At 36.0% G+C, this 26,395-nt stretch overlaps 1 protein-coding gene across 3 annotated transcripts in view; it reads right to left on the bottom strand.

Moving 5' to 3' along the window:
* Positions 1-26,395, bottom strand: part of BAZ2B (bromodomain adjacent to zinc finger domain 2B) — a 434,498-nt gene that overhangs the window by 182,463 nt on the left and 225,640 nt on the right. The window contains exon 1 of one of the 3 annotated variants that reach the window (XM_042948880.1): positions 3,950-4,551. The exons of the other annotated variants lie outside the window; for them this stretch is intronic. The gene's annotated coding sequence lies outside the window, so the exon portion shown is untranslated. Of the gene's footprint in view, positions 1-3,949; positions 4,552-26,395 lie in introns of those variants that run through there. 3 annotated transcript variants of the gene reach the window in all.

Here is a 26,395-nt window from a genome sequence, read left to right on the forward strand (position 1 = left end):
CATCTCTATCCCAGACTTGTTCCATCTGAATCCCTTCCCCATCTCACAGCCAATGGCAACACCATCCTCTAAGTTGCTCAGCCAAAAACCTGAGAGTCATTTGTCTTCTTTTTCTCATATCCCACACCCAATCCATTGAAAGACCTTTTTGCTTGTACCTTAACAACATCCAGAATTTGCTACCAACTTCAGTCAGATTATTCTATTAGCCTTCTAACTAGTGGCCAATGCCACTAGTCTCAAAACAGCAACTGGAGTGATCTTTTAAAAATATAAGACAGATTTACTGACAGCCCTGCAATGGCTCCTCAAAGTCGTTGTAGTGTTCTGTAAAGTCCTATATGAAATGACCCTTCTACCCATTACCTGTGTCAATAGCTCCTCTACTCTCCTTCCCCCCTCACTCTGCTCTAATCACAATGGTCTCTGTTCATTACTCTGAACAATTGACATATATTCCTGCCTCAAGCTTTCTACCTGGAAGGCTCTTCCTAAAGATTTCCACATAGCTAACCAATTCCTTGGTTTTTGGTTAAATATCACCTTCTCTGTAAATCCCTCTTCAGCCTCTGCTACCCATCACCACCAAAGCCTTATTCTGCTCTACTTTTTCTATCTTCCATAACACTTGTCACCTTTAAACATGCTATACACTTTATTTATCATGCTTATTGTTTCTATCTACCCCACTGTATGTTCCACAAGAGCAGAGAGCTTTGAAAGTTTTATTTACTGATATATCCCATGTACCTAGAACAGCACACCAAATGCAAATTAAATATGTGAATAAAGGAATACATTAGAGGGATGCCTGGATGGCTCAGTCGGTTAAGCATCCAACTTCAGCTCAGGTCATGATCTCACAGTTTGTCAGTTTGAGACCCGCAGCAAGATCCTCTGTATCCCTCGCTCTCTGCCCCTCCCCCCACTCTCGCACACTCTCTCTCAAAAATAAACAAATATTAAGAAAAAAAAAAGAGGGGCGCCTGGGTGGCTCAGTTGGTTAAGTGTCCGACTTCGGCTCGGGTCATGATCTCTCAGTCCGTGGGTTCAAGCCCCGCGTCGGGCTCTGTGCTGACAGCTCGGAGCCCGGAGCCTGTTTCAGATTCTGTGTCTCCCTCTCTCTCTGAGCCTCCCCCCATTCAAGCTCTGTCTCTCTCTGTCTCAAAAAATAAATAAACGTTAAAAAAATTTTAAAAAAAGAGAAAAAAAAAAGAATACATTAGATACTTCTTGTGCTGCCTGCATCCTGCACTGACTAGTATTATAGGTTATCACATTGTACTGTAATATGTAATAGCCTGTTAATTTTCTGCCGCTTCAACTAAACTGTTTCTTGAAACAAAGAATTTTATTTTGTTTTCCATTATTGTTGCTAGTACTTCCTTATAGTGCCTGACACTTAGTAAGTACTCTGCATTATTTAATAAACTGATGGGAAAAAAAACCTATCTAAATCAAGGTGTAAGCACCTTATTATCTCCAAAATATAAACACAATGCTTAAAGGCATGACACCGAAGACTGAGTTCTGGATTCTGGATTCTGTTACTGTTTTTGGTCTGAATCTGGCCCTTACTGGCTAAGGAACACTGTTGAAATTATTTAAATTCCCTACCACTATTTCCTTATCAGTACAAATAGGAGTAATGATGGTATCTAAACCTCAAGTGATTATCATGAATATAAAATACAGGTAATAGTGAAGGAGTTCAGAACATGCAACACTAGCATATTGACTATTTTGAGTCAAAGGCACTTGAAAAACAGTAAATATAAGGAAAGCAGATGACCTTCCTTCTTTTTCTTAAAAGCAAAAACTGAAATTCTTGTATTAAAGATGTCCTCCCTATACCAGAAGGAAAGTAACACTCTTATCATCAAGGACAAAAAGTTGAGACTAAATTAATCCTACACAAACAGACTTTGTTAAAAATAATTATTCTCTCCCTTTGGCCTCTGCACATAGGTTAGTCACTTTTCCACAATTGCCTCTCTTTGTGCAACTTAATATAAAACAAGTAGGTTTTGCCATTTCTTTGGGTCATCATTTCTTATGCAGTCTCCCATGTCACACAAAACTTTTATTAAATACATGTGTATGCTTTTGTCCTGTTGATCTATTTTGAGTCCATTTAATTTTCAGGCCCAGACAAAAAGAACTCTAAAAGAGTAAAGGTAAATGTTTCTATCTCCTACAACAGAATTAGCTCAGTGATTGGTACATATTAAGCAGTCAATAATTGAAATCTATTACTTGTTATCACAAATTAAATAGAGGAACTATTATAAGTCCTATTTCAATAACTTGACTAAGCTAAAATATTCACTAAATATAATCTTTAGAATCTCCTAGAAAGCACCAATAATATATATTAAAAATTATTGAGTTACCTAAAATAATTTTGATAAGCATTTTGGAAAAGAAAATACATTAACTCAACAAAGTAGAATTATATTTATATTATCCCAGAATATTTTTAAGTATTTCTAGATGTTAGGTTCTAAACTATATTCAATAATTGCCTTTAATGTTTAATAATTTCATAATGTTTTCTTTTAAATGGCCAGGATACCTACTACTAGAGTTTAAAAATAAAACAACTTGGGGTGCCTGGTTGACTCAGTCAGTTAAGTCAGCTCAGGTCATGATCTCATGGTTCATGGGTTCGAGTCCTGCATTGGGCTCTGTGCTGACAGTTCGGAGCCTGGAGCCTGCTTCTAATTCCGTGTCTCCCTCTCTCTCTGTTCCTCCCCTGCTCATGCTCTGTCTCTGTCTCTCTCTCTTGAAAATAAATTAACATTAAAAAAATTTTTTTCTAATCAAATATCTTACTATTTAGATAAACTATGCTTATAGGCCTTTAATATATATGCACATTCTTCCTTCTACTCTGAATAATCTCATTTCCAGATATGAGACTTTTGAGAAAAAGATTTAAGTACATTTGTGACTCTTTACTAAATCACCTCCAAGGTTTTCACTTGTCATTTTAGTCATGTATCCAACAATAAATATAATCTTTTGGTAATGTTGTATTAAGAACTGAGCAAAACTAACAATTCAGTCCAAATTAAAAGACCAATTTTATGGTGTTTATTTTAAACCTTATTTTCTCTTATTTTATAATAAAAATGTTTCTGTTGTTTTATAATAGAAATAATTTTCCTATTATTTCCCTGCCTACTGTGACTCCTAAATGTTTTCCTACTCTATCTCCAGAGTCAGTTCTCCATTTTACAAAATACTTGTGAAAACTAATTTTCTTTATAGTTTGTACTGACACAAAGAAATAAACAAACATACACATTTTACTAAACACTCATATGGGCAGTAGACAAGAAAACTGAGGTAAGCAGTTTAGATGATTGTCCCAAGAACACAGATGGAGTGACTGCCAGCTTTAGGATTAAAACTAAGAAGCTCATTATTCCCTTCTTATATTGCGAGTACTTAATATTGTTTTTACATCACAAGGATCTCTTAACTAATCTAAAAACAATAATTTAATAATTAAAACAATTATCAACAATAATTATGACAAATGTAAACAGATTTATGAAATCTAGTAAACAAAAGTAAAATTAATTTATCCAAATATTCCCTGAAAAAACCTGATTTACCACATAAGTTGTTTTTAAATTTTTCCTTAGAAAGCCAAGAAAGTGGCAGTCGAATATAATTTATCATTTCAATGTCTTTTTAAAAAACCAATTTCTTGAACCAAAATCTACAATGAGTATATGAGACCACACAGAAATACTCTTCATTTAAAAAACAATTCTCCAAACTTAAAACACTAGTTTCAACTCTAATTGTAAACTTAAACTTCAGGATATATTTATAACACATACATCTATGAAAAGACAATGCTAAAAAGTAAAGAAAACACCAAATACTACTGCATTTACAAGAGAAAAAGACATACAGTATAACATTAACAGCTTACTGTGGAGAGTGGGTTTAATCAGGAAGTAGCCATTATCCTTTCGATTCAGAGCAGTGACAGCACTCCAAAACAACAAGCCGTGGTATTTTTCAGTTAAAAGGAATGAAAGAATACCTACTATTGTGTCCTAGCTTTGCTGACCCCAAAGGTCACCACATGTCTTTTAATCAAAAGCTATCATGAAAACATAATCCAAGTAAGCATTTACAATGCTCTATTTGTTGAAACACCTAAAATCTACCTAACACAACCTCTCTTCCCTCAGTTACTCACAAAACATGGCTGTCTTATTCAGAGATTAGCAATTATTGTAATGAGATACTGTCGGAGAGGGTCAAATAGTACTTCCTGCAGTTTACACATCTTGATTTCCTGGTAAACAAACTGAAAGGCAGGTGGAGCACTTAGATCACCAGTAAACGTGAATGCTCACGTGACAAAACTAAGCCAGGTAAAGTGGATGTCTCAAGTAATCGCTCTTCTTAATTTTATTAACGTCAAAACAGACAATAAGGAGTTCCTTCTTCCTTTTTCTAAGGAGGGTTTATTCCTGACATGCATAGGCACAGTTTATAATAAGGAATGCTTGAAAATGAATCTGTTTAAGTAGGTTTTGAAAATTACTTCTGGCAAGTAAATTGTAAAAGACAAGGCAATGCTAACAAGGTATATTAAAAAAAAAAAAAACAACTAAGAATAACTGTTCAAAAACCTGCTAAATATAAAGAAAAGTCTTTAAATTTCAACTGCTTCAAGAAAGTAGATAAAAGAAGTTTCTGAGTTATAATTAAATTTTAGTCAAAGCATAAACCTATTTTTATCAGGACAAGCTCCTACAAAAATATTACTTTATAATTTATGTGGCAGTCTTTGAAAAAAAACTATCTCAATTATCTGAATCAAAAAGTTTACACAACTCGAAGCTATTCCCAGCATCCTTTAAAATTCATATTTCAAAAAGAAAACAAAACTGAAAATATTTATCTGTGAGCATCTCAAAAAAATATTGTTAGCTTGAAGACTAAGTTTTCTTGTCCCTAGTTTTTTTCCCCCCAAAACTGCTGTTTTTTTCCCTGTCTGAAATTTCTAGTATAGGTGAACGAGGGTTGGTTTAAATTACCTAAGGGTATGAAACAAACAAACACATACTCTGTCAATGTGATAAACTAATTCACTACTTTAAAAATATTTAGGCGATTTTTTTCTTAATCTACAAAACTGCATTTATCTTAATTCTATTTATACCAAGGCCATGCATGCATCTATTTCGTAACTACTAAGAACATAGACTGTTTTGATTTTAAGGCAAAAAGCTCTTAATGACCCTTTTACAACAATATAATCATATCACGGCATTAAATTATATTATTTAAATCATATTTACTCTATTTGCAAATAAAATTCTAATGTACTGAAATAGAAAACAAAAGAAATTAATAACAGAACACCCAAGTATAGAAAATTGTGCCGAGAGTACAGAAACTCAGAATGGGTCTCATTTACAAACAATATGTGTCATTGGAAAGGAGTGTGTATTCAATATTAAACATTAACACAAGTCGCTAATCACCACCTTTACTACAATGACACATGAAATAGACAGCAAATTTTCAGAAAACTATGACTAAGGAGTTAACAGGTCCAGCTGAATTTCTTGGTCAAATGAAATAATTCAACTATTCTACAGTTACCTGAAAAACAAAACAAAGCCCTTACTTATTCCCTTTATAGAAAATTTAACATATTATTCATAATTAAATATGTAGCTTTGACTGTGATTCATATACCAAAACAAAAGTAAAGTTTAAATTAGAAAATTATCAGTTCAGTTATTTCAAAGATCCACGACTATCTTAGCTTTCTATAATAAGTCAAATTTAGAGGATAATGAAATAAAAATATAAAAGTAACGAACATAAATTTGAAATTTTGTTTCATTCAAGATAGCTGTTACCAACAAGCAGCAAGTTTTGGTATTAAGAATTTACAATTCAGCTGAAAGGGCTGGGGCTAAAACCAGGGTAATATATGTGGTCCTCTGTGAGTTAGAAAAAGACCCCTCTGAGCTCACATATGAGAAAAAGGCACCCTTTCCTCCTCTAGGATGTATTTCAGCCTTACTTGTTTCTCTCAAGTCAGGCACTCTTGTGTAGGCACACTTAGCACAATGAGCTAGCTATACCTGGTAGCCCTGTACAGGCAAAAAGCTTCAGAAAGGATTCCCCTGCCCGCCTGGCAAGTCTAAGAAACCACACAGGAGATTAGTCATCCATGACTTAAGAAATTTATACAGAAAGAAAAGAGGAGACAGGGGAGGGGACACCAGGGAGAAAGGTTCCTGCTTTTATTTGCTTGTCTTCTGCTGGCAATAAATAAGCTTTTATTGGTTATTTATATCCCATTTTATTCCAAAATAATTTAATGTGACTTACAGAAATATGAGTAGTAGAACAGATGCTTTCAAAATATAAATTAACATGAATAAAGGGAAAAATAAGAGGAAGGAAGATGAAACACAAGGTAAACTTGAAACACAGAAACACCTATCACAGTTGCCTTACACAATTCTAAGATGTGGGTGGTTCAGCTCTGAGCTTCCTAGCTATGGAAGTAAAGTGGGAAACAAGATCAAATTACAAAATTTTAATTCTCTGTAATATGTGTTACAAACCAGCACCAAGGTTTTTCCTAGCACTCCGAATTGAGAGAAATTTCTTTTATACTTTTTAATAAAGTAACACTGGACAATTCAAATTTTTTTCCCACAGCATCTTTACAGAAATTAAATAACAAACTTCATATGAAACTTTCTTTTAACATTTCCTTAGCACAAGCTGAGGTCATAACACAATGAAAAGTTACCCAGAAAATAAGCCATCTTGCTAGGAAAGCTTCTGTAATTTGTCTAATCTATTTTTTTTTTTTTTTAAACAAACACTAACCATCCCCAAGGACCTCTTGTTAAATTCACAGTCTACTCTCATGTTCCAAATTCATACTTTATTTTCTAAATTCAGGTTCTTTTGCTGGATGAGCAAGTAAAAACAGGGCATGCAAGCTCTAACTGTGGTTCCACATCAGACAAGGGAAGACACTGGTAGTTAGGTAAGTCTAGATACTTAAAAGGGAACTTGTCTTTTTTTTTACTTACAATAGTTCCTCTCTTCTTTGTTAGTGACTTTCCATAATCCTGCTCAATCCAACAGCCTGAGAGCCCAATCTATGATGACTTTTATTCCTCCTTAGTTTGGTATTTCTAACTAGGGTAAAGAAATCTAACTTAGGGTTTCTAGATTCCTAAGTTGTCATTCAGTCTGCACCAGTTTAGATTCATTTTAGAGCATGATTTTTGAGTGCTTTTATAGCATTTGCTTTTAATATTCTTGGTTGGGGGAGGAATGGAAGACAGTAGTGAAATTAATACAAACAGAATTCCTATCTCTCATTTTATTATACAAGAAAAACAAAGTTGGCAATGGTAGTATCTCAAAATACCACATATCTGGACTGAATACCACTAAAATTTAACAATGTTACAACCTGATTTTCACATGTGGCAAATAAGTAGTAGCAAATCACATCTTCCATTACAGCTGAGTTGGTTGCTTCTCAGTCTCCCAAAGATGCCAAGTTTATGTTCTGTTTCCCATTGCTTTTCCTTCTCATTATCAGCTTAGACCTTATCACTTTCAGCATTCTCCTCTCTCACAGCCTATTTGGTCCCATGAAACCTTCTTTCTCTACTTGATTTAGCTCTATATTATTCTCTAATTATTTTAGGAATCTCCCTTACTAAATTTGGAAATTCCTTATTCTATATTACTCACTGTGAATCATAAGATGCAAACACCTTAAGTACAAATTAACTTACGCATTAATAAACTGCTGTACATATTTATTACAGCTCATGTTTGTCCAACATGACCAAGATATTTATTAAGATTGCATCAGGTGAGCCAGAGGCCATTTTTTACTATATAGGTAATTTCTAAATGGTGTACACAGTCAACCCATATTAAATCAAACCTTAGGCTTTTCTACTTTCAAGATGGTCTAAGGAATTTTAGTTGTAAGAACAACTTTTGAGAACACTGCCAAAAATCAAACATATTTGATAAAATTGTCAGACCTAAAAATGACCAAAATTAAATAACAACTGTGTCTAATATAGTTTGGTCCATATTTGAACTCATATACATAACCCAAAGAGTTAGGCAGCCTACTCCCTTATTAAATGAACTTTTTCAATGTGTAGCCACTAAAATGTGTTATATCTGAATTTCCTCTTTTATGAAAATTCAATCTAAGTATATAGTTAATCTCAATGTTCAATTTTCGCTATTGCAAAAGGTAGCGGTATTTACATTTGGCATAATGTGTACACTTGCTTAACATTTTTCTTGCGATAATAAAAAGCACTTCTAACATTTAAAAATGTTAGAAAGCATATGCTTAAGAAGCTCATGTCAATTAGCAGCTTAAATCAATCAAGATTATATTCTAGTCATTTAAAAAGTTATAGGATAATTAAAATGGTCACAATATTAACCGCCTTATAATTGTTTACCTCAAAGAACAAAAGTAGAAAACATATGTCTAAAATAAATCGAAAAGCTTTCAAACCAACTAAACAACAAAAGAAAGAATATAATCCAATTTTCTCTCTCTTCCTAAAAAGCAAACTGGAAAGAAGAAACCAAAGGAAGCTACAAATATATATTTTTTCATTTATTGCCACATAATAGATACACGCAGAGCCAGTGAGAATACAATATTCATTTTGCTGCAGAAGAACAGACATTGCATAACAATGAGATTTGCTAATGAAATCAACCATCAACCTGGAATACATATGTATTAAACCAAGACCTCAGTGTCATTTTCTTTTTGCATCGTTTGTTCTTTCTCTCATTTTCTTCTTGACCTTGTCAGTATTTTTGTCCTTTAGATTTCGGAACTTTGGTAAAGCAAAATCAAGACTATAATATCATAGTGTAATGCTTTTTATTCATCACATTTATTTTTAATGTAAATTCCAATTGTTCTGCTTCTATCAGCACTATTAATGTACCTTACGAAAAAAAAAAATCAATGGATGCTACCAGAAGAAACAAAGGAGGCTTATTTCTATACAAAATAGTTGGATCAGATCTGAAAAAAACTTTTATCAAGACTTGACATAAAATTCCACATAACAGTTTTTAGAGCAATATTAGTGCTTGCTTATGTAATAAGAAATTTAAAAAAGAATATATTTTAAAGCCATTTTTGTAATGATATAAATCCTCCAGCAATTTCTACTACAGAGAGTTATTAAGTGAAATAATGTGGGGCTGATAGAATAACTATCAACATGCAAATTATTCTAATGCTTTTAGATTAAAATCATAATTTTTCTCCCCAAAAATGCTCTGCCGTCCTGGTCTACAAAGTTAATCACCAATTTCCATTAATCAAAAGTAAATAATTCTGACAATTTTCTTAAAAATTTATTATTTTATGATTTAGTTATTACATATTTCTGTAAAGGACCAAAAGACTATGAAAGTACTTGATATTATATATCTTTTTTAAAAAAGCACTAATGTCCCTCATAATTAATTAATTTATTTTTTTAGTATAAGCTATTTAACTAAATGACTGTCCTATTGGTTGACTGTTTACACAATTAGGTTTTTCAATTCATGTGTGCTACAAATAAAATGAACAGACTAACCTGCTGTGGTATATAATTGCTACTAATTCATGATAATAACAACTTTTAAAAATAGCAATACTTATACCAATTAAAACAGCCTTAGTCAAACAAAATTAAGTTCTCTGTTTTTATTTTTGTAGTACCTTAATATCTAACCTCAAACAATATCCTTCAATATCTGTTGTAAAAGTAAACTGAATATTCCTTATAATTTAAACTGTCTGAAAGTTGCTACTGACAGTCTAAGAGTTCTCCAGACTATTTTAAAAGCCATGAAGGATGATTTTAAGCAAAGAAACACATAATCACAGAACAATCATTAATCCATACACACAAGGTATTTCCTTAAAAAACCCAGAAATTTCTGTTAAAATGACAAAATATGAAGCCGACCATAGGGAAACAGCCAGTTGAAACAAATATTTATGGCAATACTGAAAACCTACTTTCACTCAGGCAAAGGGGCAAGGGATACAATCCTAAAATGTAGTGATGGGATTTGGAAAGTCATCTAGCTCCTTGCTACTAAAAGTGTGGTCCACAGACGACCAACATTCCAGCTGCTTCTTAGAAATGAAGATTCTCAAGCCCCCACCCAAACCTACTGAATCAGAATCTTATGTACCTTAAAAGTGAAGAAGCCATGGTCTAGAAAATTCTTCAGCCTACCTAAGAATTTGTATACCAATTCCAGTGACTTCTGATATTCTAACAACTCCACAAAAATCCACAGTAAAATGCAGAACATTCAGAGGATGAACAATTTACTTGTCATACTCAAAGTCCATTACCTAGCATTTGCTTAATGACTTGAAGTTTCATACTCATATGGAAACTAATTAGACAATAAATTATATTTAATATAAAAAAATAAGTTTCATACTTCTATTGACTACTGATTTGACATTTGTGGTGATAAAAGAATAAGGGGGCAAGAATAATATCTTTTATGTAAGATCTTAGAAAATATTAAATAAATAGTAAAACAGCAGCATTTACATATCCTTAGCAATTATTTTAAATTTTTCAACAGAAGAGTTCTTTCTTAAATAGAATCTTGTGAGGAAGCCCCACAGAGTAAAAAATAAATGAAGGCCTACTCTTTGGGGCCAAGGAGGCACCCAGCAGTAGCCAAGGCATCTCAACAGAACTACCTCATATGTTTCTTCAGGGTACAGTTTGAAAAACTCTGACTTAAAGAAACTTGAGAGCCTAAAAACAAACTAAACAACTGTTATACTGATCACAAATAAAATTTGCTGTTCATCAAAGTAAAATCTTAAAGATCACTATACTATAGAGAAACCTGTTTACTTTATTCTGTGGTGTTTTAAACTAAGAACCCTAGATTGAATTACATAATAAAGCATTTTTTTGTTACTCAAATTGATCTTTCCCCAAATTGTTCTAATTGGCGCAAGCTAGATTTCTTTCACTAATATGAGATTTTAATTTAATTATTTTAGTTAATAGTATGCCTACCATTATACGAGACATTATGTGAAGTGCTACAAGGGCAACGTAGATGAATGGACCAAGTATTCTACTGATCACCTTGGAAGGGTTAAGACAAATATATGGGATATAACAAGTGCCATAAAAGCAATATAACTATGGAAGCATAATTAACTGAGGACCTCAGAAAAGGCTTCATGAAAGGTGACATCTGAAGCAGACTTTGAAAAGTATGTAGGATTTTGAAAGGCAAAGGTGGCTGTGTTGGAGGAACCAGAAAAAATGGCATCATTTAAAAAAAATTTTTTTTTTAACGTTTTTTCATTTTTGAGAGACAGAGAGAGACAGAGCATGAGCGGGGAAGGGGCAGAGAGAGAGGGAGACACAGACTCTGAAGCAGGCTCCAGGCTCTGAGCTATCAGCACAGAGCCCGATGCAGGGCTGGAACTCACGAACTGTGAGATCATGACCTGAGCCAAAGTCGGTCGCTCAACCGACTGAGCCACCTAGGTGCCCTGAAAAAATGGCATCTTCAGTGGAGAGAAGACATATGCTGAGAAGCAGAAGCTGAAAAGGTCTGGGTATATTTGAAGAACAGCTTGAGGCAGCTTGCACGCTCCCTAACCAGAATCTAAGGTGCCTGGGTGGCTGGGTCATTTAAGTGCCCGACTCTTGATTTCCACTCAGGTCATGATCTCATGGTTTGTGAGCTGAAGCTCTGTGTTGGGTTCTGTGCTGACAGCACAGAGCCTGCTTGGGATTCTCTCTCTCTCCCTCTCTTGCTTGGGATTCTCTCTCTCTCTCTCTCTCTCCCTCTTTTTCTGTTCCTCTCTTGTCGGTGCACACACACTCTCTATCAAAATAAATAAAGAAACTTAAAAAAAAAGAATCATGAGTTGTTCATTTTATGACAGTAACACCCATAGAACTCAAGTGTTAATATACCTGTATAGTCCTGTAAGAGCATTAAATACCTGTTTGAATGAATTAATCAATCAATGAATGAATGTAATCTACTATGGCTAGTATATATGGCATATGTAGAAAATAGTGGGAGATACGGCTGAAAAGGTAGTTTATGACCTTATTGGAGACAACCTTGAATACTATATTAAGTACTTAAATTTAATGCTGCAAACAATGGTAAGCTACCTGCATTAGAAATATTGATCTGGCAGTGTCAAGTAGGATGGATTGGGACAGGAAGAGAGTTCCAATAGGGATACTGAAATGTTCAGTCTGTTGCAATAGTTTAGGCAAGAGGTTGTGGGAGTAGAATCAGAAATACAAAGATGAGTATGAAAGACAAGAATAATCAATTTTTTTTCTGTTAGGCAGTCAAAGTAGAGCAAGAAATAAAAAAATTATAGGGTCACCTGGGTGGCTCAGTTGGTTAAGCGTCCAACTTTGGCTCAGGTCATGATCTCACTCTCTTGAGTTTGACCACTCGTGAGTTTGAGTCCCAAGTCAGGCTCTGTGCTGGCAGCTCAGAGCCTGAAGCTTGCTTCGGATTCTGTGTCTCCCTCTCTCTCTGCTCCTCCCCTGCTCATGCTCTCTTTCTCTCTCAAAAATAAACACTAAAAAAAATTTTTTTTAATTTATATTATAGAAGTAAAACCTGTTGGACTTCATAGCAGGTTCTATATAGAGGGAGTGGGAAGGGAAAAAGTAAAGAAATCCCAAAAGTTTGCAAGAATGTAAAACAGGAAATCTCTTATGCACTACTGGTGTAAACTGGTATGACCAGCTAGAAAAAATTAGTATGTAATAAAATCAAAGCTGTACATAGTCTATATCACAGTAATTCCACTTCTACATATATAACCCAGAAAACTCACACATGTGCATAAAGGGGCATATACAAAAATGTAATTTGCAGCACTATTTTTATAATGAAATATTGGAAAATGAATAAATTAAAAGATTGTAGAATGTTTATATAATGAAATAGTATAGAGCAATTAAATGACCTAGAGCTACACATTTTAACATATATATCTTTAATAAGAGAAGATGAATTGTTTTATGAATGATCAATGAAACCAGTCTCTGGAGGACAATGAAAAGGAAAAAAAGTTAAAAAAAAAAAAAAAAAGAATAAATTCTTAGGTTTAGTGTGGAGGGGAAATAGGTTTTTTGTTTGTTTTTACCAGGACTTATTATTTTACAAATGGAAGTGTGCACCTTTGACCACCTTCACTCATTTTGCCCATCCCCCACCTCTGGCAACCAACAATCTATGCTTTGTATCTATGAGTCCCAATTTTTGTTCCTTTTGTGTGTGTTTTGGGGTTTTCTTTGTTTTTTGTTTTTTTTTGTTTTAGATTCCACGTGTAAGTGAGATCACATGGTATTGGTTTTTCTCAGTCTCACTTCACCTAGCACAATGTTCTCAGGGTCCATCCATGTTGTCAAAAATAGCAGGATTGCCTTCTTTTTGTGGCTAATATTCCATTGTATATAATTACCCATTCACCCATTGATGGACACTTAGGTTATTTCCATGTCTTGGGTATTATAAGTAATGCTGCAATGAACGTGGGAGTATCAGGCAAACTTTTTTTCTCAGAGATGGGTGGAGAGGTAGAAGAAGAAAAAAAACATAGTTTTCTAACTTTTAATTTTGAAATAACTATATATGTATAGAAAGTTGCAAAACTTTACATAACTATAGCACAATATCAAAACCAGTAAACTACAATATGTATGTATAGTTCTGTGTTTTATCCTATGTGTAGATTCATGTAACCAACAATGCAATCAAGATATGGAACTATCCCATCATCACAAAGATCTCTCTCATGACACTCTTTTACAGTCACACCCAAACCTCTCCTTCAGCATCCCAAATCCTGATAACCACTAATTTGTTCTTGAACTCTATAATTTCGTCTTTATATAGGTGGAATCATAGTGACCTTTTCAGTTTGGCTTTTTTCACTCAACCTAATGCCCTTGAGATCTATCCAATTGTTATGTGTATCAATAATTGGAACCTTTTTATTGCTGAGTAGTACTGCACAAAATGGACATACCATACTGTCTTTAGCCATTCACTTATTTATTTTACTTATTTTTAATTTTTTAATTTGTTTTTGAGAGACAGAGAGAGACAGAGTGTGAGCAGGGGAGGGGCACAGAGAGACAGAAAGACACAGAATCTGAAGAGGCTCCAGGCTCCGAGCCGTCAGCACAGAGCTCGACGCGGGGCTTGAACTCACAAGCTGTGAGATCATGACCTGAGCCGAAGTCGGACGCTTAACCGACTGAGCCACCCAGGGACCCCTAGCCATTCACCTATTGCAAGACATTTTGGTTGTTTCCAATTTTGGCTATTACAAATAAAGCTGCAATGAACAAATATGTACATTTTGCTGGGATATATGCTCAGGAGTGTGGTGGTGGTTTGGTCATGTAGTAAGGGTATGTTTAGCTGTTTGTTTCTTTTTTTTTTTTCTTAAATAAACTGTCAAACTCTTTCCCAGAGTGGTTGTACCATTTTACATTCCCAGCAGCAATGTATAAAAGTTCCATTTTTCTCCACATCCTTGCCAGCATTTGATGTATGTCACTATGTTTTATTTTGGCTGTTCTGATGCGTGAGTAGTGATAGCTCATTTGTGCATTTCCCTGATGGCTTGTGATGTTGAACGTCTTTTCATGTACTCACCTGATATCTGTACATTCTCTTTGGTCACATGTTTCTTCATCTCTTTTAGCCATTTTCTAACTGGACTGTTGGCATTTTTACTGTTGAGTTTGAGAGTTTTTATATATCTGAGATATGAGTACTTTGTCAGATTTGTGGTTTTCAAATATTGTCTCCTAGTATGTAGCTTGTGTTTTGGAAAGCAAAAGGTTTTAAGTTTTATAAAGTCCAAATTACTGATCTCCACTGATTTTTTTTTCTTTTATGGATTTTGTGGATTTTGTGTCATGTATAAGAACTCTTCACCAAGTTAGGTCCCGTAGATTTTCCCTTATGTTTTCTTCTAAAAGTTTTATATATTACATTTAATTTTATAATCCAAACAGATTTTAAACTAGAAAAAGGAGAAAATGATAAATCTGTCTATCAGAAGGTTTTCAACTACTTAATAGAAATAATTTCAACATTTATTTGGTATCCTATTACAGCAAAACACTTAAGATACATACAAGGTATAGGATCTAAAGAGTGGATACAACATATATTTTTATTTTATTCTTACAAGTGCTTTGTCAGAATTATACATCAGTGCACCTGACTTAGGAAGAACTTGTACGTGTTCTTGGGGGAAAATTACAGCTGTTCTAAACCTTTAAGAGTGGAAAAATTAGTCTACTCACCAAAAGAAGGCTGTGTCAGGAAGACATAATAGCACTGAACAAAGGCAAAAGAACTGTATGTCCACTGCATGCTTTAGGAAGTATACATGGTCTTAAAGTTAGAGAGCACTAAGTATGGGAGATTTAGGCAAAATTTTGGATGTAGGCAGGAGACAGATTATGGAAGATTTCATATGCCATGCAAATTAGATTAAATTTTATTCTGTTTGATGGGAAGCTAGTAAATTATTTTAAGTAGGTGAATAATCTAGTTAGATTTGTGATGTCAATTAAATTGTCACTGAGAGGATGATGAATTTGGACACAGCAAGACTAGAGGCAGAACCACCAGGTGGAAGGCGATAGTGACATCCTAAGTAAGGCATGATGCAAACCTACATAAAGATTTAAGCATCGTAAATAGAAAAGAAAGGATGGATTTGAGAAATATTTAAAGAAAAAAAAAAAAGAACTATAGTCTTCATTATAAAAGCAGGCAGGGAGAGGTGTTGACTTAAGGTAAACAGAGAACTTATGAAACAGCTTTGTAGAAATGCTTTTATTAACTTTTAGTTAACTCATAGTTAACCTGTAGTATTAGATAACACAGTATTTACCAGGGCATGAAAAACACTAGTACCATAAGACGATCTTTGAAGGGAGGGTCAAATGAGTTGGAGATTCACAAAACATAATTTAAAAACATTATGTTTATTTATTTTTGAGACAGAGAGAGACAGACAGACAGAGACACAGAGTATGACTGGGGGAGAGGCAGAGAGAGAGGGAAACACAGAATCTGAAGCAGGCTCCAGGCTTTGAGCTGTCAGCATAGAGCCTGATGTGGGACACAAACCCACAAGCCATGAGATCATGACCTGAGCTAAAGTTGGAAGCTTCAGGACTGAGCCACCCAAGCACCCCTTAGATTCACAAAACTTATTAGCATATTAAAAGATGCACAGAAACAGCTTTTAAAATGAATTTTGTAACTTTAACATTAACCCTATCTTTTCTAAACTTATTTGACCATGGAACTGTTTTTCTTGCAATGCTCACTCCATACAACCAATGCTCTACTGAGACTACTTTGGGGACTGCTGGTTTAGCAACAATGTGGGCTTTGGTTAAGCTTAGAACATAATTTTTTTAAGTCTTCCCTTAAAAAAAGAATTAAATCTCAAATGTAAGTTTAGGTGAAACTTCTATGACTTCATTTATTATTCTCCATTGGCTCACACCACTTCAGTCATGCTGGTTTCCTTATTGCTCTTCAAATATGCCCAACATAGTCTCCCTTAATGTCTTTGCATTTACTGCTTTCCTTGGAATAGTCCTCACTTAGATATATGCATGACTTGCTCCCCAAACGTTCTTACGATCCTTGTTAAACTGTCATCTTATTAGACAGGGCTTCGCTGACCACCCTGAAAGAAATACTAATTCCACAACCCTTGCACTCATGACCCGTTATTTGCTTCATCTCTCTTCAGTGTTGGTTGTCATCTCACATATTAAATATCAATTTATTAGCCATTATCCCTTTTGCTCATAGACTATAAGCCCCATGAGTGCAGAGTCTGTTCTGCTCACTGCCTTACCCTCAGCACTTGCATGTACTAAGCACTCAATAATTCACTATTGAATAATTCACTAATCATCATTTAACCTCTCCCATAGGTTATTTACTTCATAACAAAAAAAATAATGGGGGAGCATCTGGCTGCCTCAGTTGGTAGAACAGATGTCTTGTGATCTCAGGGTTGTGAATTCAAGCCCTATGTTGGGTGTAGAGATTATTTAAAAATAATGATAATTAAATTAAAATTAAAAATAGATAATGGGTAAAATAGCTACCTATCAACATATCCATTAATAGGAATACTATTGGAAGATGGCGGCCTAGGAGGATGCTGGGCTCACCGCGCATGCTCCTGATCACTTAGCTTCCACCTACACCTGCCTAAATAACCCAAAAAACCGCCATAAGACTACCAGAATGGAGTCTCCGGAGCCAAGCACAGACGAGAGGCCCACGGAAGAGGGTAGGAAGGGCGGAGAGGCAGTGCACACTCCACAGACTGGCGGGAGGGAGCCGGGCGGAGGGGCGACCCCCCGGCCAAGCAGAGCCCCCGAGTCTGGCTGGCAAAAGCGGAGGGGCCGGACGGAGTGTGTTCCGAGAGCAAGCGGGACTTGACATCTGGAAGGTTATAAGCTAACAGCTCTGATCGGAGAACGGGAGGGCGGGAGGACAACAGGAGGGAGAGTTGTTCAGCCCCGGACGACAGAGATCAGCCTGGCGGGGAATAAAGGCGCTCGCCAGTGCCATCTCCCTCGCCCATCCCCCAGCCAAAATCCCAAAGGGAACTGGTTCCTGCCAGAGAATTTGCTTGCACCGCGCAAACACCCAAAGCTGTGCTTCTGCGGATCCATCCCTCTGCAGGTCTGACTCCCTCCTGGTGCCGCAGGGCCCCTCCGGAAGCGGATCTCTGAAGGAAAAGCAAGCTGAGCCTACCCCTCCCACCCCTGTGCACCTTGACGATCCACCCCAGCTAATACGCCAGATCCCCAGCACCACAAGCCTGGCAGTGTGCAAGTAGCTCAGATGGGCCACGCCATACCACAGTGAATCCCGCCTCTAGGAGAGGGGCAGAGAAGGCACACACCAGTCTGACTGTGGCCCCAGCGGTGGGCTGGGGGCAGACATCAGGTCTGACTGGGGCCCCGCCCACCAACGCAAGTTATTCAAGACAGCACAGGGGAAGTGCCCCGCAGTCCGCACCACTCCAGGGACTATCCAAAATGACAAAACGGAAGAATTCCCTTCAGAAAAAAGTCCAGGAAATAACAACAGCTAACAAACTGATCAAAAATGATTTAAACACTATAACAGAAAGTGAATTTAGAATAATAGTCATAAAATTAATCGCTGGGCTTGAAAACAGTATAAAGGACAGCAGAGAATCTCTTGCTACAGAGATCAAGGGAGTAAGGAACAGCCAGGAGGAGCTAAAAAAGGCTATCAACGAGCTGCAAAATAAAATGGAGACAACTACGGCTCGGATTGAAGAGGCAGAGGAGAGAAGAGGTGAACTAGACGATAAAATTATGGAAAAGGAAGAAGCTGAGAAAGAGATAAAAAAATCCAAGAGTATGAGGGGAAAATTAGAGAACTAAGTGATGCACTAAAGAGAAATAATATACGCATAATTGGTATTCCAGAGGAGGAAGAGAGAGGGAAAGGTGCTGAAGGTGTTCTTGAAGAAATAATAGCTGAGAACTTCCTGGATCTGGGGAAGGAAAAAGGCAATGAAATCCAAGAGGCACAGAGAACTCCCTTCAGACTTAACTTGAATCCATCTTCTGAATGACATATCATAGTGAAACTGGCAAAATACAACGATAAAGAGAAAATTCTGAAAGCAGCTAAACGTGCTCTAACATATAAAGGGAGACCTATAAGACTCGTGACCGATCTCTCTACTGAAACTTGGCAGGCCAGAAAGGAATGGCAGGAGATCTTCAATGTGATGAACAGAAAAAATATGCAGCCGAGAATCCTTTATCCAGCAAGTCTGTCATTTAGAATAGAAGGAGAGATAAAGGTCTTCCCAAACAAACAAAAACTGAAGGAATTCGTCACCACTAAACCAGCCCTACAAGAGATCCTAAGGGGGATCCTGTGAGACAAAGTACCAGAAACATCGCTACAAGCATGAAACCTACAGACATCACAATGACTCTGAACCCATATCTTTCTATAATAACACTGAATGTAAATGGATTAAATGCGCCAACCAAAAGACATAGGGTATCAGAATGGATAAAAAACCAAGACCCATCTATTTGTTGTCTACAAGAGACTCATTTTAGACCTGAGGACACCTTCAGATTGAGAGTGAGGGGATGGAGAACTATTTATCATGCCACTGGAAGTCAAAAGAAAGCTGGAGTAGCCATACTTATATCAGACAAACTAGACTTTAAATTAAAGGCTGTAACAAGAGATGAAGAAGGGCATTATATAATAATTACAGGGTCTATCCATCAGGAAGAGCTAACAATTATAAATGTCTATGCGCCGAATATAGGAGCCCCCAGATATATAAAACAATTCCTCACAAACATAAGCAACCTTATTGATAAGAATGTGGTAATTGCAGGGGACTTTAACACTCCACTTACAGAAATGGATAGATCATCTAGACACATGGTCAATAAAGAAACAAGGGCCCTGAATGATACATTGGATCAGATGGACTTGACAGATATATTTAGAACTCTGCATCCCAAAACAACAGAATATACTTTCTTCTCGAGAGCACATGGAACATTCTCCAAGATATATCACATACTGGGTCACAAAACAGCCCTTCATAAGTATACAAGAATTGAAATCATACCATGCATACTTTCAGACCAGAATGCTATGAAGCTTGAAATCAACCACAGGAAAAAGTCTGGAAAACCTCCAAAAGCATGGAGGTTAAAGAACCCCCTACTAAAGAATGAATGGGTCACCAGGCAATTAGAGAAGAAATTAAAAAATATATGGAAACAAATGAAAATGAAAATACAACAATCCAAATGCTTTGGGATGCAGCGAAGGCAGTCCTGAGAGGAAAATACATTGCAATCCAGGCCTATCTCAAGAAACAAGAAAAATCCCAAATACAAAATCTAACAGCACACCTAAAGGAAATAGAAGCAGAACCGCAAAGACAGCCTAAATCCAGCAGAAGAGAAATAATGAAGATCAGAGCAGAAATAAACAATACAGAATCTAAAAAAACTGTAGAGCATCATAGATGTAGAGCATTATAGATCAACGAAACCAAGAGTTGGTTTTTTGAAAAAATAAACAAAATTGACAAACCTCTAGCCAGGCTTCTCAAAAAGAAAAGGGAGATGACCCAAATAGATAAAATCATGAATGAAAATGGAATTATTACAACCAATCCCTCAGAGATACAAGCAATTATCAGGGAATACTATGAAAAATTATATGCCAACAAACTGGACAACGTGGAAGAAATGGACCAATTCCTAAACACCCACACGCTTCCACAACTCAATCAGGAGAAAACAGAAAGCTTGAACAGACCCATAACCAGCGAAGAAATTGAATCGGTCATCAAAAATCTCCCAACGAATAAGAGTCCAGGACCAGATGGCTTCCCAGGGGAGTTCTACCAGACGTTTAAAGCAGAGATAATACCTATCCTTCTCAAGCTATTCCAAGAAATAGAAAGGGAAGGAAAACTTCCAGACTCATTCTATGAAGCCAGTATTACTTTGATTCCTAAACCAGACAGAGACCCAGTAAAAAAGAGAACTACAGGCCAATATCCCTGATGAATATGGATGCAAAAATTCTCAATAAGATACTAGCAAATCGAATTCAACAGCATATAAAAAGAATTATTCACCATGATCAAGTGGGATTCATTCCTGGGATGCAGGGCTGGTTCAACATTCGCAAATCAATCAACGTGATACATCACATTAATAAAAGAAAAGATAAGAACCATATGATCCTGTCAATCGATGCAGAAAAGGCCTTTGACAAAATTCAGCAAACTTTCTTAATAAAAACCCTCAAGAAAGTCGGGATAGAAGGAACATACTTAAAGATCGTAAAAGCCATTTATGAAAAGCCCACAGCTAACATCATCCTCAATGGGGAAAAACTGAGAGCTTTTTCCCTGAGATCAGGAACACGACAGGGATGTCCACTCTCACCGCTGTTGTTTAACATAGTGTTGGAAGTTCTAGCATCAGCAATCAGACAACAAAAGGAAATCAAAGGCATCAAAATTGGCAAAGATGAAGTTAAGCTTTCACTTTTTGCAGATGACATGATGTTATACATGGAAAATCCGACAGACTCCACCAGAAGTCTGCTAGAACTGATACATGAATTTAGCAAAGTTGCAGGATACAAAATCAATGTACAGAAATCCGTTGCATTCTTATACACTAACAATGAAGCAACAGAAAGACAAATAAAGAAACTGATCCCATTCACAACTGCACCAAGAAGCATAAAATACCTAGGAAAAAATCTAACCAAAGATATAAAAGATCTGTATGCTGAAAACTATAGAAAGCTCATGAAGGAAATTGAAGAAGATATAACGAAATGGAAAAACATTCCATGCTCATGGATTGGAAGAATAAATATTGTCAAAATGTCAATACTACCCAAAGCTATCTACACATTCAATGCAATCCCAATCAAAATTGCACCAGCATTCTTCTCGAAACTAGAACAAGCAATCCTGAAATTTGTATGGAACCACAAAAGGCCCCGAATAGCCAAAGTAATTTGAAGAAGAAGACCAAAGCAGGAGGCATCACAATCCCAGACTTTAGCCTCTACTACAAAGCTGTCATCATCAAGACAGCATGGTATTGGCACAAAAACAGACACATAGACCAATGGAATAGAATAGAAACCCCAGAACTAGACCCACAAACGTATGGCCAACTAATCTTTGACAAAGCAGGAAAGAATATCCAATGGAAAAAAGACAGTCTCTTTAACAAATGGTGCTGGGAACTCTGGACAGCAACATGCAGAAGGTTGAAACTAGACCACTTTCTCACACCATTCACAAAAATAAACTCAAAATGGATAAAGGACCTGAATGTGAGACAGGAAACCATCAAAACCTTAGAGGAGAAAGCAGGAAAAGACCTCTCTGACCTCAGCCGTAGCAATCTCTTACTCGACACATCCCCAAAGGCAAGGGAATTAAAAGCAAAAATGAACTACTGGGACCTTATGAAGATAAAAAGCTTCTGCACAGCAAAGGAAACAACCAACAAAACTAAAAGGCAACCAACGGAATGGGAAAAGATATTTGCAAATGACATATCAGACAAAGGGCTAGTATCCAAAATCTATAAAGAGCTCACCAAACTCCACACCCGAAAAACAAATAACCCAGTGAAGAAATGGGCAGAAAATGTGAATAGACATTTCTCTAAAGAAGACATCCGGATGGCCAACAGGCACATGAAAAGATGCTCAACGTCGCTCCTCATCAGGGAAATACAAATCAAAACCACACTCAGATATCACCTCACGCCAGTCAGAGTGGCCAAAATGATAAATCAGGAGACTATAGATGCTGGAGAGGATGTGAAGAAACGGGAACCCTCTTGCACTGTTGGTGGGAATGCAAATTGGTGCAGCCACTCTGGAAAATTAAAAATAGACCTACCCTATGACGCAGTAATAGCACTGCTAGGAATTTACCCAAGGGATACAGGAGTACTGATGCATAAGGGCACTTGTACCCCAAAGTTTATAGCAGCACTCTCAACAATAGACAAATTATGGAAAGAGCCTAAATGTCCATCAACTGATGAATGGATTAAAAAATTGTGGTTTATATACACAATGGAGTACTATGTGGCAATGAGAAAGAATGAAATATGGCCCTTTGTAGCAACGTGGACAGAACTGGAGAGTGTTATGCTAAGTGAAATAAGCCATACAGAGAAAGACAGATACCATATGGTTTCACTCTTATGTGGATCCTGAGAAACTTAACAGAAACCCATGGGGAGGGGAGCAAAAAAAAAAAAAGGTTTGAGTGGAAGAGAGCCAAAGCATAAGAGACTCTTAAAAACTGAGAACAAACTGAGGGTTGATGGGGGGTGGGAGGGAGGGGAGGGTGGGTGATGGGTATTGAGGAGGGCACATTTTGGGATGAGCACTGGGTATTGTATGGAAACCAATTTGACAATAAACTTCATATATTGAAAAAAATAGGAATAGTATTCTTCTTTATGATGTTAACAATTAATATTTTTCATGTCCACATTTTATCTACAAGGTCTGAGCAGTTTTATCCAAACAAAACTTACAAAGAAAACCAAACACTTATTCAAAATTCTCACAGCTTTCAGCACTAACCTTTAAAAATTTTCTACTAACCAAACACATCTGTAAAGTTGTATAATTTTATCATTAGAAAATGCACAAGCATCATTCTGTATAATTGTTGTCAAATTTCTCTTTAACTGTGTTTCTTTAGATACTGGCTTAGAAAAGACTATAACTGGAAGCACTGAATGTAGCAATCTTGACCCTCTAAAGCAAAGGGTCCTTTTCTGCTGTAATATACAGTAATTCATTTCTATAACGTTAGCAATTGTCAAATGCTTTGGTAAGTTTTAAGTGTGTGATGCTTCCACTTGTAATTTTAGTCATGATGTACACTTTAATATAGGCCAGCTGTCCAATTGAACACACTATACATGACAATACTCTCATTGGTATATATATTCCACTAAAACTAGAAGAAATTCTTATGGATACATGCAACAGTTTTTCAAAATATCTCAATTAAAAAATCTATAAAAACCTTAAATATTTAATATTTAATATAATATTAATATTTTCAATATCAAATGCAACATCTCTAACAGAACAGACTTTTAAAAATACTCAACACAAAAAATATATTTGAATAGGTTCTGGTTTAAACAAAATATTGTTTAAATGTGTTTTTATTAAGGACTAAGAAGATATTTCATGCATATATAACTTTATAACCCAGTATAAACTCTCCATTCAATTAAAATTTTTCTATACTGCAATCTAGTGATGCAGACTAACATAAAAAACTATAGGGGTGCCTGGGTGGCTCTGTCAGTTAAGAGTCCGACTCTTGATTTCAGCTCAGGTCATGATCTCACGGTTAGTGAGACTGAGCCCACGGTTGGGTTCTGCACTGTCAAGGTGAAGTCTGCTTGGGATTCTCCCTCTCCCTCTCCCTCTGCCTCTCCTCCCTCCTGCGCACACACGCTCTCCCCATCTCCCTCAAAATAAATCTTTTTAAAAAATCACAAAACTTGAATTCTTTCCAATGAAAACATGTGCAATTGAATAGTAAATAAAAGTCTCTGAAATTATGTACTCTTACGCAGCTGTCATGAGTAAATAGGTGTATGTTGTGATTTTTTTTTTCAGTTTATTTATTTTATTTTTGAGAGAGAAGGTACAACATTGGGAGGGGCAAAAAGAGAGGGAGAGGGAGAGAGACCCAAGCAGACTCCACACTGTCAGCACAGAGCCCATTGCAGGGCTTGAAGTCACAAACCGTGAGATCATGACTTGAGCTGAAATCGAGAGTCAGTCAGTGGCTCAATCAGCTGAGCCCCCAGGTGCCCCTATGTTGTGGTATTCTAAGTTTTCTTCAAAGAGAGTAGTTTCTTTCACCTTCATAATTAAAGGCATTTTATATGTATACAAGAAATAATCTAACAGTTACCTAGTGTTTTTAATGAACTCATTTGGTTACCTTGGTTAAATCACAGTCTCTGAGACTTGGTCTCTTCATCTGTAAAATGACAGTTTGTCTAGGATTTTTAATATACTTCCTAGCTTTAATATTCTATGACCCTATAAAATTGTTTTTCCTGTTAATCTCTATTGTTTTTCTTCTTGTTAACTGAGAAATACTTTTGATAGCAAGAAATGCACATTCCCTTAAAAGCTACTTCTTTAAAAACTAGATAATAAAACATATTTATGTCTCTCTATAATTAAACACCTCAATTTGTACTGAAATGTGATAAGTACTGTTTATCTACTTTAGGTGAATAAGAGCTGAGGACAATTTATTAGAGCATAAGAAAGACGCCTCAGCACTAGAAGGTCACAGCCTGTGTGCTGAGCTGCTAGCAAAACATCTATGATGCTCCAAAGCTGCCATTTTTCTTCCTTGACAAAGACTCCATCTGCCACTGAGCCATTTACAGCCTCTAAGTCAGAATATCAATGATTTCCGACTATTCTGCAAGCCTGCTTTCACCTTGACATCACCTCTGTAATACATCTAAAGCAAATGATACATATATCCCCAACTGTAAGCATGAAGCCCATGCTTTATTCACCTGATAGGTATTTAAGCTTCCCTCTAATGTACCATTTTTATTTATGCAGACTTGAAGAGAATTTTAAAGTGTATATATTTGCTCTAATTTTTGTTGCTTTATTTACCTGTTCTAAATCAAATATATTCATAAAACTTTAAAACCTGAAAAGGCTGTGCTAGGGAGTGTTCAGTAATGGCTTACTAACTAAGACAACAAAACTACATCATATTTACACCTAATACAATCTGCTATAAAATTGCTTCACATAAAATATTTCCTTAGAAACTGAAAACACTAAAGCAATGAAGAAATGTTGATAAAATTTCTAGTTTTGTACTTAAATCAATGTTCTTCACATTGTAACAAGTGAAACCCATCTATGTAACAATTAAAAGAGACCCAGAGAATTTTTCAGTTATATCTTGCTATTTCTTACTATTTTTGTTTAGTGAAGTATTAGAAATAGATGCAAACTTCCAAGAACTATTCAAAACTCTTCTTCCATCCCTTTTAAATAAAAGCAGTATAATCCTTGGTCATTAACATGTATAAAAATGGAAATAACCTTATTTACAATATTACTTTTATCTGAATATAATTCTCTATAAAACAAAGATTGTGTTAAGGCCTATTATACGCAAAACATTAAGGGGAGTACAAAAAAGTTTCAAGTAAGATTCTTGGGCTCAAGAAGGGGAAATTATAAATGAACTCATAAAAAATAGTCTAAGAAGACAAGGTACTTTAGAGTGAGAGGAAGTGTGATACACAGGAAGGAATTCTGGATTACAGGTTAGGAGACTGAAGTCTATTTATATCTTGGCTCTGAACCCTCCAAGTGCTTATATTAACCATTTAACTCTAGACAAAGTACTTACCCAACTGTAAAGTGAGGTGACTAGACTAGGTGATACCCAAAGTCTCTTGCTGCTCTAGCACTCTATATCAGGATCCATGAGTCTAGATGTCAAATGATTACAGACACTAACTGGCCCAAGATTTTCAGTGGCACTCTATTTAGGTAGATGTGGCTCATATCAAAAAGGAAATAAGATTTGGGTTTGGTACTGAAGGATGTGCAATATTTAACT

The sequence above is a fragment of the Panthera leo genome, chromosome C1 (assembly GCF_018350215.1).
Source record: "Panthera leo isolate Ple1 chromosome C1, P.leo_Ple1_pat1.1, whole genome shotgun sequence".
Taxonomy (NCBI): domain Eukaryota; kingdom Metazoa; phylum Chordata; class Mammalia; order Carnivora; family Felidae; genus Panthera; species Panthera leo.